Source organism: Dermacentor silvarum, chromosome 6 (genome assembly GCF_013339745.2).
Source record: "Dermacentor silvarum isolate Dsil-2018 chromosome 6, BIME_Dsil_1.4, whole genome shotgun sequence".
Taxonomy (NCBI): Eukaryota; Metazoa; Arthropoda; class Arachnida; order Ixodida; family Ixodidae; genus Dermacentor; species Dermacentor silvarum.
In genome coordinates, this window is record NC_051159.1 from 69,208,715 (window position 1) to 69,220,377 (window position 11,663).

At 47.8% G+C, this 11,663-nt stretch overlaps 1 long non-coding RNA gene across 1 annotated transcript in view; it reads right to left on the reverse strand.

Moving 5' to 3' along the window:
* Positions 1 to 7,956, reverse strand: part of LOC125946255 (uncharacterized) — a 171,330-nt gene extending 163,374 nt beyond the window's left edge. The window contains exon 1 of the long non-coding RNA XR_007467501.1: positions 7,559 to 7,956. This is a non-coding gene — a long non-coding RNA (uncharacterized LOC125946255). The remainder of the gene's footprint in view (positions 1 to 7,558) is intronic.
* Positions 7,957 to 11,663: the final 3,707 nt, after the last annotated feature.

The following is an 11,663-nucleotide window of genomic DNA, read 5'->3' on the forward strand; positions in this document are numbered from 1 at the left end:
TTCCGGCTTGCTTCGTAGTATATGTCCTCTGACATTTCACTACGTATATGCGTGATGAAGATGTTATCCGCGACAATTAAGGCAGCGTCCATAGACAATGAGAAAAACTCGTGCTTTCTGCCACTATATGGGCAGAAAGCACGACGCGCGCGAGGTCGACGGGCTGGTCTGGAAAATTGAGCCGTGGCCATTACGTACGCCATTCTCTGCGAGTAGGCCCGTGAGTATAACCTATCAATATACCATGAACTTTTCGCTCTCTCTGATAGCTGCTTCGTGCATTAAATATCTTCTTGAGAACGACCTTCTAAAACGGCGGCGACACTACGAAGGAACTTTATAGATCAGGTTAAACTCATAATGCATCGATTAGGAACTCTATAGTTTATTCAGCACTAACATACCTATTTATGGAGGAGAAAACGAACGCCTAAGTTCCCTGATAACAGTTCCCGGCGATATCGGGGCTGCGATCACATCAACGTGGCCTCGTGGATTTCACGGTATTTGGCGCATTTCGGCTGATTTTGTTTGATGAAAATCAGGTCCGTTTTCCAGTGCAACAGGTCTTCATTACTTGGCGAACAAATAGTTATACTAGAGCAGACGTTGAAACCTATGACGTCGTTAGCAGGTGGCGTGGTAAATCCAAAATGGCGACCCCACCCACCTTTCCTTCTGGCGCTTCTTCAAGCTTCACCAAGCACCTGTGCATTGCAATACTCCCTTCGTCTCTATTTCAAAAGAACTAGAGATTAGTTTAGTACTTCTTTTGTAACTCGCTCCCCCGCTTCAATATAAAACAAAAGAGCCGCTCTACTGAAGCAACCCGTGACTCGTATCATGGTTACACACCCGAGACCCTACACGAGGTCTCGTGTAATCGAGCACTCATTTACGCGTGCACATACGCGCCACAAACGAACGCCTAAAGACTTAACGCGATCGCTATACGCCGACCCGGTATCACGCACGTCGATGTCCCCATCACCCAGCGTCGCCGGGCCACTTATAACCGGCCGCGGCCGGTAGGACTTATAATGGCGCTACGCGCACGGTCAACAAAAGCCGGGCGAGCCGGCGACGCGCGCGAGGTCGACGGGCTGGTCTGGAAAATTGAGCCGTGGCCATTACGTACGCCGTTCTCCGCGAGTAGGCCCCCGTATACACGTCGACGCAGTACGAAAGGAAGGAAGGAAGGGGGTCGGGCGGTGGCACACAGGACCGCGTGCCGCGAATGCGAACGATCGGAAATGAAACGGCGCCCGGTCACCGCGTCGCATACGAATGGACGCTAAGCCGTCGCGCCAACGATCTACGGCCGGACAGGCTCGTCTCTTCCGCGCGCGCTCGCTCGCGCTCCGCTAGCCGCCTCGCCCGCTAGCGTAGCCGTCGACCAGACCGGCTTAGCGACGCCACTGAGAGGAGACACAAGGGAAGGGGGGTTGGGGGGAGAGGGGGGGGGGGCGGGTTGCATCTGCCGCCGTTGTATAGCAGTATAGCCGCAGAAGCACGTTGTGTGTGTGTGTGTGCCGGCCGGACGCTACTGTGGGGGCGCTTGACTTGGAGCGACGAACACTCGTCAGCCTCAAAGTCAATTCGAATTCAGAATAGATTCAGAATCACAGTCTGAATTGTACTCCATGGTTGTGTCGCGAATTCTGGATAAGGCCAACTCGGCCATATTGTCGAATTCACCCTCTCGCCAATTCTCGTCGGTTCCGACTCGGACGTCTCTCTCTCTCATCGTTTGAAAACGCAAACATGGTGGAAATATATAATGTATGGTGAAATTTCATGATTTCCAGAATGGCACCTGCAGGGTCTCGGTTTTACGTGTTTCTTCGAGAGTTCCTCTTGCCGCGGAATTTTTCGAGAATCAGCACATATAGTTTACTTTCGATTCACGGCTGCCGTATATCCTGGGGCTGCTATGTACCTACAACTTAATTTCGCGTGCAGTAGCGTCAGGTGAACGCGAATGCGAAATGTCCCCCGTATACCGTGCATTCATTGATACAGTTCTACAGGAAACGATTGCGTTAACAGCCAATGATGTTGTTGCTCCAAATCGGTTGCGTAAAAAATTCTATAGCTCAATGCAGGTTACTTCGTTTACGCATAGGAAAGGCTGGCAAGAGTCTTGACGTTTGACTTTCTTTTTATGCACTTTCGTACGTACTCACGCACCAACGCATACACGCACGGGCGCACACACAGCCGAGTCTTTAATGCCACCGCTCCGAGACGAGGCTCCAAGAATTCTATCAGAGAAGAGGGATCGGTTTACTAGTTTGTCCAATGCTATGGGGAGAGCTGTCGTTTGCGCATTAACACGAGGACACTATAGCAAAGAAGGGCCACGTAGGACTAAGAACGTTTAACTTGACGACAAGCAGCACGGGCTAGTGATTCGTTTCCTGTCAATGCTACTGATTCACTCAACTGCACATTGTTATCATCATCATTATCCTCCTAAATTAAATGTTAGGCAAAGGTCTCACGATTTCCTATCATTTCTACTCAAAGCAGTATGCTTGGAGCACGACGATGCAGGGCAGAAAGAGCAAGCAAATCTGTGACGTCATAGTTTGAACACGTGACCTAACAGCGCCAACACACAATTCGTGTGGCAATTTCCTTGGGATAGTATGTATATATATCTTCTTCAGGGAAATAGAATTTCATCGTGCATGACTGCGGAAAATCCGATCCAATTTGTCGACCTTGTCTCAATGGTAGTTTGCTTGGCATTGGTGTCCGATGAGAAACAAGCCTTTTGATCAGTTTTCCTCCAAGCAGCAACTTCGATTGATGTGCAGTTTTTGACAAGACGCTCGACGCTATTTCCTGGACATCAGATTAAAAACAAAGCCTTTAAATTGTATGCGAGAGCAGCGTTGAGATTTACTTACACTAAACGTATACGGCCCTGCGGTGAGCTTTACAAGTCCGCTTACTATAGCGTTATATAGCATTTATGTAACTGCGATCAGCGCGAGCCTTGCTTCTTTTATGCTGCGCATTATTCGCACAGGACATAAGCCTTAAAGTAAAGCTGCCTCTATACATGGACCGTTCCTCGTTGAAATGTGTCATCCATGCACATATCGGACACGAAATCTGTGCCAAAGCCGGAAGCAATGCGTGTCCAGCGCCGCTCAGCATACGACAGGGAACGCATAATGGTTGCCTCGAGATCTCATCATCCCGCATTAAACAGCCTCTTTCGACGAAATGGAAGGTTTCCTCACATACCCATGTGGGCAATTACGGGGGCGTCCCTAGAACAAAGTTTTATACGAGTCGATTCAAGTACGCGCTAGTCAGAAATCTAAAAAAAAAAAAGTTAAGGAAAACACGAAGTGCATCTTATCGTTGAGGACCTGAGCCAATTCGGCTTTTAGTCGCGAGGCCAAAAAAAAAAAGAAAAAGCAAAACGCAGCCTACATGCAAGGCTATATGGGCGAATCCTTGCCAGCAATCGAAAATGCGTTGCGCGCGAAGATATCGCCCGCGCCTTGCCGTACAGGGCGATCGCTTCTCGCGTTCGCTATCTGATAAGTGCCGGGTATACACAGGTTGTACCCCTCCTCCCCCCCCCCCCCCTTCCGTTCTCTCCCTTGGACGAGAGCGCGCGCACGCTGGCAGCATACATAGTACACGCAAGCTCGCTCACACATTGGCGATTACGCCACACCGCGTATGTATAAACGCGTCTCTCACACGCATAGCTGACACGCACGCAGCGGGGAATCGCGCGATTTGCAAGAAATAACGCGTCGTTTTCGTGTCCTCTCGCACGCGGCAGAGAGCGACCCGCCGCGGCGGCAAATTGACTTGCAAATCGGCCATTTTGTCGTCGCCCGTCGCCCAGAATTATTTTATTGCTCGCCGCCGACACCACCATCGCCGCCACCACCCACATGCGAGCGCCGTCGCGCGCCGAGCGGAGTTGAAGCGTGCAAGTAACATATACATACGTAAAACAGGAATCGGAATCTATTTTGGCTTTAGGAAAGAAAAAAAATATACAATTTTGCGTTTGTCGCTCTCGGTGTACCCGGCAGCCAGGGCAGGAATGAAGCACGCGGGGCTTCGAGGCGACAGATGTACACGTGGTCGTCGTCGCCGCCCGTCTTGGCTGTATTACTTGAGCCTCTCTCTCGCTTTCTTGTTTTGTGGGTTGGTGCCGCTGCGTCGTACTCCCCTTTCCTGTTCGCTCGCTTTCCTACCGTATTTACTCGAACCTAGTCAGGCCTCGGTCCTAAGCCGATCCTCCCAATTCGGAAGGTCAGAAAATAATAAACAATGATAAATAACTGTCCTCGAAAGCAAGCTCACCAAGATAATAGTAAACGACAATAGTTTCAAAAAGCAAATTACATTATGTCTATTGCCAGCCATGCAATTGCCCGGCTGACTGTAGGGCACCGTTGTACTGACACCGCGGTGCCAGGGTCCCACCGAAAGCGAACTTTGAACGAAAGAAAAAAAAAAAAAAGAATTGACTGCGCTCGCACCGCACGCATTCGAAGCGCTCAAAATGACATACCGTTACAGTGAACTGTAGTACTGTGAGGCTGCGGCAGCTGACCGTAATGGCCACAGTGCCGTCTTTTTGGCGTTGTAGCGGCGAGCCTATTTTATAGCTTAGAATCTAACTAGACCTACGGGATAGTTTCTAAACTCGTGCTTAAAGAAAGAAAAAACTATCGGCCTACATTCGATTAAATACGGTATATGCCGCGGGCAGCAGCTCCGCCAGAGGCGCGACACGAGATATGTATGTATACACGCGAAGATTTCGGGCACACGACGTTTTCTTCATCGAGGTTCCACCCTTCCTTCCTCTTCGCCGCCGGAGAGATCGCGCTTGGCGAGGAAGCGGAGAGATAACGTGCGGGCGCAAGTTTGGAAGCACGCCTCCGTGATGTATGGCCGTGTAAGCGGTCGCGTGTGAAATGCCCGCGGTCCGTGAGAAGGGCTCCCGCGCCATTCCCATGGGGCACACAAATAGAGATAGACTCGGCGAATGCGTCGTGCATGGTGGACACGTCGCGCGATATCTCGGGTGCTGCCGCCGCGTCTCCGCCGCTTGCGACGACGGCCTGTTTCCCGCCGGGAGCATGAGGCGCGCTGTAGACTGCTGTCGACCCCCACCGTATAGCTTGCCTTGGCGAGCTAGAAGGTACCACGTGACACGCGGCCTAATATAACGAAGTGTTCGCTGACTTGAGTACATACAGATTGCGTAGTGCGTTAGTAGCGTTATACAGACAAGGACGGCAGAGGGAACAGGGATCATTTGTATCTCCCTGTCGTCTTTGTCCGTGACGCGCCATGTAATCTGTACTTACGGCACACCAAGAGGACAAAATAGCAATCTTATCCATAGTCAGTGACTGAGCTCTGTGGAAGTCCACGCGCGCTGCTGCTGCTGCTACAAGGCTCACTTAACAAGGTTATAACAAACTTATGTACCACTGGATGATTAAAATGGCATATTTCATGTTTTTTCTAATGCGTGAGAGCCTGAATATTTACAGAGAGTGCGTATTACTGGTACGGTGGCACATCTTATGGTTTTCATAAGTTATAGCATCTACGGAATAAAACTTGTTAACATGACGTCTTTAAACATTACGTTAATTGGCATCTTTTCTCCATTGCGATGCGAAAAGCGAGTGTGTGTAACGGCGTGAATGAAACTACACACGCATGTCTTGAAATGTTTTGTAAACGCCAGAGCACACTTCCGTTCGAAGTTAACTCGGTCGTAATTAAAGACTTGCTATAATGCGCATAAGTACATTTTGCGAGTCACATGGTGCACGTGTAAGCACTGGTGTAGCGTAAATCGACCTACCAACTGAAGACAGACTAAATGACCGACATTTACAATGTTTTTACAAGCAGCGCCACCTATAAGACTGTGATAGACGCCGTTGTCCAGGGCTATGGGATAATGTTGACCCACCTGGGGACTTTTAACACGCATTTAAATTAAGTTCACGGCCCTATCCTAACTTTACGTTGACAGAGTAAAGTGAATTACTAAGATGATTAATTGATTACTAAGTGCCGACTCTCAGCCAACTCTCAATGCCAGCACTTGTCAAAACATATAGGCTTCATTCGGAACTTCCCTGATTAGCTCTAAGTCTATCCGTTTATGTCTCCGTCTCCCTGTGACTCCCGTGTCATGTGTAAAATGACTATAGAAACGCACCGACGTAATCACAAAGTGAAATGAACAGTGTAGACCAAGCATGCATGTCATTTAGAGATTCCAACAAGTTATTCAGTGGAACAGTAAACCTGCAGGAGATTTCAGTACAAATCAGCCAGTTTACCTTAACGAGCGACACGACGCACTAAAATTCTGAACGGGCAACGTGTGCGTCCCCGTTTAACTCGACGCATGTTTCACATTCATTATAAGGCCACATTCCTTTTGTTATCAGGGTTCGTGTTTTTTTTTTTAATCTTCTGTAATGTCCTTGCTAACTTCGGTTTTGTTTCCTACGCTCTAGTTCCTTACCGCTACTTAGCTTTACGATATTCGGCTTCTCGTGCGCTTTATTGCTATTTGTAGTTTGCTTACTCTACTGTACTATTCGTTCTTGCAATCTTTTAATTCAACTAAACTTAATAACGAACACACAGCACCAACGGTTGAATCATTCTTCAATTGTCTCCTAAAAGGAACATTTTTTTTCGTGCTACCATGAAAAGTCCAGTGCAGCAGTGCGCCGGCGCGTTTCACTTCAAATATCGCTGTCAAGCCTTTTTTTAATATTTTATCTCCCTTTTATAATCCGCAGTCAGTTCGTAGTACGCATGTGCTGTCGCCATTTGGCAGGGAGCGTTTCGCACGACATCCATGTTTACCGCTCCGACAAGCTCCGTCGGCGTCGCCCTTCCGATAACGCCCCGAGTCGGGTGCGATCGGCGTTCACATATGCAAATGAGACCCGCAGAACAGCTCATGCAAGACGTTAGGACAGGAATGGTTCGGGGGCCGTGTTTGGCTCATTTTAAAATTATACATATTTTTTTTCCCCCGGCCGAGTACGCCCCTACCGATGGCGGCTTATCGGCTCGGCTTACCTTGAGCGTTCGCCGCAGCTATAGATGGAAGACTAATGGCGTGGAAAGCGCCTAATCTCAATGTGCCTGTACAGCGTGTTTAATTGAATAGCGCCGCGAACACTCACGCCTTTCGCGATAGGCGTAAAAATATTGGGTCGCCCAGATATCGGTATCGAGTTAGTGCTGCGCGGATGCAGATGAGATTCCTTTATGTGAGGTATAGCGGTTAAAAACGCGAGAGAAGTGGGCACTGCCTGTTTAAGTTCTCGTTGTGGCGTTGTAGTGAACAGCTATAGCGATATCCGCGTCGCCTCAGACGCCTGACACGGAACTTCAGCTGCTGTGCTTTTAACCTTATACCCACTTCGTTTCTTACTTCTCGATGCCTTATACTCAAGGGCGAATCGAGGTGATCAAACGAGACCAAAAAGAAAAAGAAAGATGCCTTGAAACTTGCGCTCACCTTTTGTGCTCATTTCTGTCGCCTCACCGCAGTTGCTTGCTGAGCAGGATGGATCTCGCCGCGAAGCCACGGCCAAAAAACCACGGACGAGCAGGCCACTGCGTTCCAGCGACGGAGCTTCCAGATGCTGACGCACAAGTCAACGGCTCGACCGAACGGAATCGAGGAAAGGCGACTGGTCGGTGACGCGCGAATGTGCGTGTCACCAAAACGGCGAGGCGAAGAAGTTTCAAGCATGCAGTTGCGCCGCCCTCGGTGTAAACCGTGGCAGTATCTTCTGCGCGCGCGAGATGCTTGTAAGCTTGTGCACGGTTGAACGAGTACCCGACGTAACACGCATTATACCTGTCACTGTCGGCGATGCTTGGAGCATAGGGATGGGTTATAATGTGCACTTCAGGCCTGTCAGATTTGCTGCCAGTTCAGTTAATTCCCCCTGACAGCTCCGGATATGCTTTTCTCTAGACTTTACGCATAGAGTTTCTTTCTGGAAACACTAGGGGAAAGTCTGGCGCCACTGTGCACAATTTCCTTGCACTGCACTAAATGGCTGTTGAGACTCCGTAGGAATGACGGGTACTGCATGTATTTGCTTGAAGATAGGGGTTCTGGCTTCAGTGGATTGATTGATTGATTGGTTGTTCGATTTATTTATTCATTGATTGATCCATTGATTGATCCATTGATTGAAACTGGCATGTTGGTAGCTTTCGTCGCCAGCTTTTGCGGAATATCTGATTACGAAATGAAATAAAAAATGGCATTAGGAATATGGAAAATCAACTCTGTGGACTATTACATTAACATTCTGGAATCAAATTTTTCAGCGCGAATTTGGCGTATCACAACCGTGTCGATCAGCCTTCAATTTCTAAACTTCAGGTTTCCAGAACAATGCAAACATTACGGAGGAGATAATCATTCAACCTATACACGTGACTTGATCATCATCTCATCGGAAGACCGTGAAAACATGTTTGTGTTTTATCACAATTCACAGGATTCTGCGAACGTCTAAATGTTTCCTGATTTTTGTCACTCGTTGTTTTGTTGTTCCACCTCTAATTCCACCTTTTTTCTAAGCCTCATTTATGCCACCAACACGCAAGGTATAGCAAACGGAGAAATTCAGTCTGGTTAACCTCCTTACCCTGGCTTTCCCTCTACAAACAAAAATTAATTGTTTAGAATAAAAAGAATGGTTAAGCACGGTCAGTAACATCGTCTAGATTTATCGGTAATGAAATAAATAAGTTGTGAATGTAAAACATTCCACGGGTGAAAATGAACGTTGTGAGGCTGTAGCATGGACCTCAACTCAACAGTACCACAAAGAACGATAATAAAAGCTGCAATGAGTTTTCACCGTAGATCCTTGTCAATTCGCAGAAAGACATTATGTACTTTCCCTGATTCCCACAGTGAATGAGCGAATGCAGCGCCACATTTCTCGTTGGCCTTGTTTGCGTGAGACGCCTCAAGGGTTTATAGGGACTTAAGACGCTGCGTAGAAATAATATATATATATATATATATATATATATATATATATATATATATTACACACTAATAATCACACGAAGTTGAACACGGAAAGCATGAAGCATATCCATTACGTAAAAAAAAAAGTGCTGCACCGTTTCAGACGATCGCGTAACAGCGTGTCACCTGCACGTTTTACTCAGTGTTTATTGATGTAGCCCACAGATGATGCTGCTGGAAATTCTGAAGTTAGCATCGAGCGTGACGTCATATCACAACCGATGACCAGTGGCGCTTCCCAGCCCCGTTGCTATCACACTTTCCTCGTTGCCAATTTCATCTCCGTAACTTTTTCATTTTATTTTGTTAATTGCCATGCGAGTCTGATTTCTTTGATTTTATGTTCTTCAGTGGACCGCTGAGTTAATTCATTTTCTCCTGGTATAACCGTTTAGATTGCACTTCGTCCTTTCCCACACATAGCTGTTAGTCCCAGCGTGGAGAAGAGACCGCAGCACAGCCTGCTAATATCATAGTACGAAGTATCCTTCGTACCGTGAGGCAATCCATCTGAATCTCATTCTCCTTTAGTGGTCCTTGCTATCGCCTTCCGCATCGGTGGGAGGATGTGAATCTTAGGCGGCGGTTTCGTTTAATTGTAATCTAACAAACGTAACATGCGCAGTAAGTGGCTTGTTTATTGGTTTGAGCTTCGTCGTCTCCTCCGCATGGTCGGGTCGCGTTGCGAATATTCCTGCTATAAGACAAGCCACATTAGGTGAACGTCGTTCCATCTGTATAGGAACGTTAACGTATAAACCAAGTTCGCCCTCGGATTTCCTAAACTACATCGGCTAAGCAGTCTCGTAAGTGTTGTGATAGCAGTGGGCAGCGTTTCCGGAGTGCCCCGAGGTTGTTTTGTTCATTCTTTCAATGGCACGGACGCATCGCTTTTAATGCGAAGCATTCTTCTTCGAGTAGTCCAGGTGCTTTTTGGTGGGCGAGCCTATATCTCGCTGTTTTCTTGGCCGATCACTGTGGTACTGGAGCATGTCTCGACGTTATCGCTGGTCAATCCCGGTGATAGTGCAGTCTAAAATTATGTGCCACAGGAGCGACCAGGTATGTGCCATCGGGCATAAGATTGCTTTCAATCCTATGTCCTGCCATTACAAACATGCTGTCCTACTTTTTATTAATAATATAAACACTACAGCTTATAACCGTTCGATACACAACAGATGCAACAGCTAAATTATTCACATAACAATTCTCCACAAATCACGAATGCTTCGTAATACGTATAGACGCTGAATACAGATGAGTCTGTCAATTTATTCTTTCTTCCTTTAATGGCGCCTGCAGTAACGCTTTCTTGTAGGCAGCGCAAAATGAGAATTTTTGCGTGCCGCATTCAAATATGTAAAACTTGATACCATCAAGAGATAGTAGCTCGGGTTCGCATTACCCTACGCGTTCCCTGTAAGAATGCAAGGCGCCGCCTCCATCCCTGCACCATCTTCGCTTGAGTGGCTGAATCTTTCTCTTTACGAGTTGCGAGTTAATTTCAGACAATCGCTGCGTCATAATATTGTTAGGGTAACAAAAAGAACTTTCGCTCGTATAGATCTGCGCAATCGCCGCCAGCCTCGTACCTCTAGCAAACAAGCTTTCCGTGTTGCCCCCTTCCTATCATCTCGCGCGTGCGATAGTATTTTTTGTTCCGTGCTTTACGGCTAATGCGTATCTCCTCCGCCAAGTGTCGTCTCCTGCATGCAAGAAGCCCTGCTGCCCGCCCGCCTCAAACCCGAGTGGCGCGAATACAGCGCCTCTTGTTGGCCGTAAATAACGGTTGCCTTTTCGAGGCGTTATATAGCGACGAGGAGTATAAGGAGGGGGGGGGGGGGGGGGGGGGCGTGAGTTGAGGCCTCGTCGCAAGCGGCACTTCTTCAGCAGTGTCAACTGGCCTGAAACAATAGAGAATCTCGCGCAACGACTTCTTGCAAGCCGCTGTCACGATGCCGCACGCGCTACGGCGTCGTTTGAGAGCGTCGGAACGACTTTTTGTCGCGCCTCTTCTTCTTCAGAGCCACCTCGTTGCTTCTGCTGCATGCGACGTGCGACTCGGTGGCTGCGGAGCTCCGGCTTGTGACACCTTTTACTGCGCTTCCATTGTTTCAATTTACGGCGCTGTCGCGGCCGCCCGCGCTCTTCCTCTAATGGGTTTTCGGGGTAAACTTGTCCTTAGCGAGGGGGCGTATATCATTTTGTTTTTGCCGTAAGCTGCCACGTGGCAAGTATATACAGGTGCTTCGAGTGAAATCGCGGAATCCGTAGTCAACAGAAAATTTGTTTGTTAGGGATTTTTCTTTTGTTCCTCGTGTTTTTGACAGAGAAAGCCTGCAGAGGCTGTGAAACGATTCTCTTTGTTTAGTATTGTACGCGTATATAGTTGGTTGAAATTAACAGAGTGGCCTTTTAAAGCTGTGCGCACACAAAACTCCAATCACATTTCCCAGAATTAATCAATCAATAGATCAATCACGAACGCAGATACATCCAGGAACGCACAAAAACACACTGATTGAGTCATCACGATGCCTGCTGGAACATTCCCTAATTT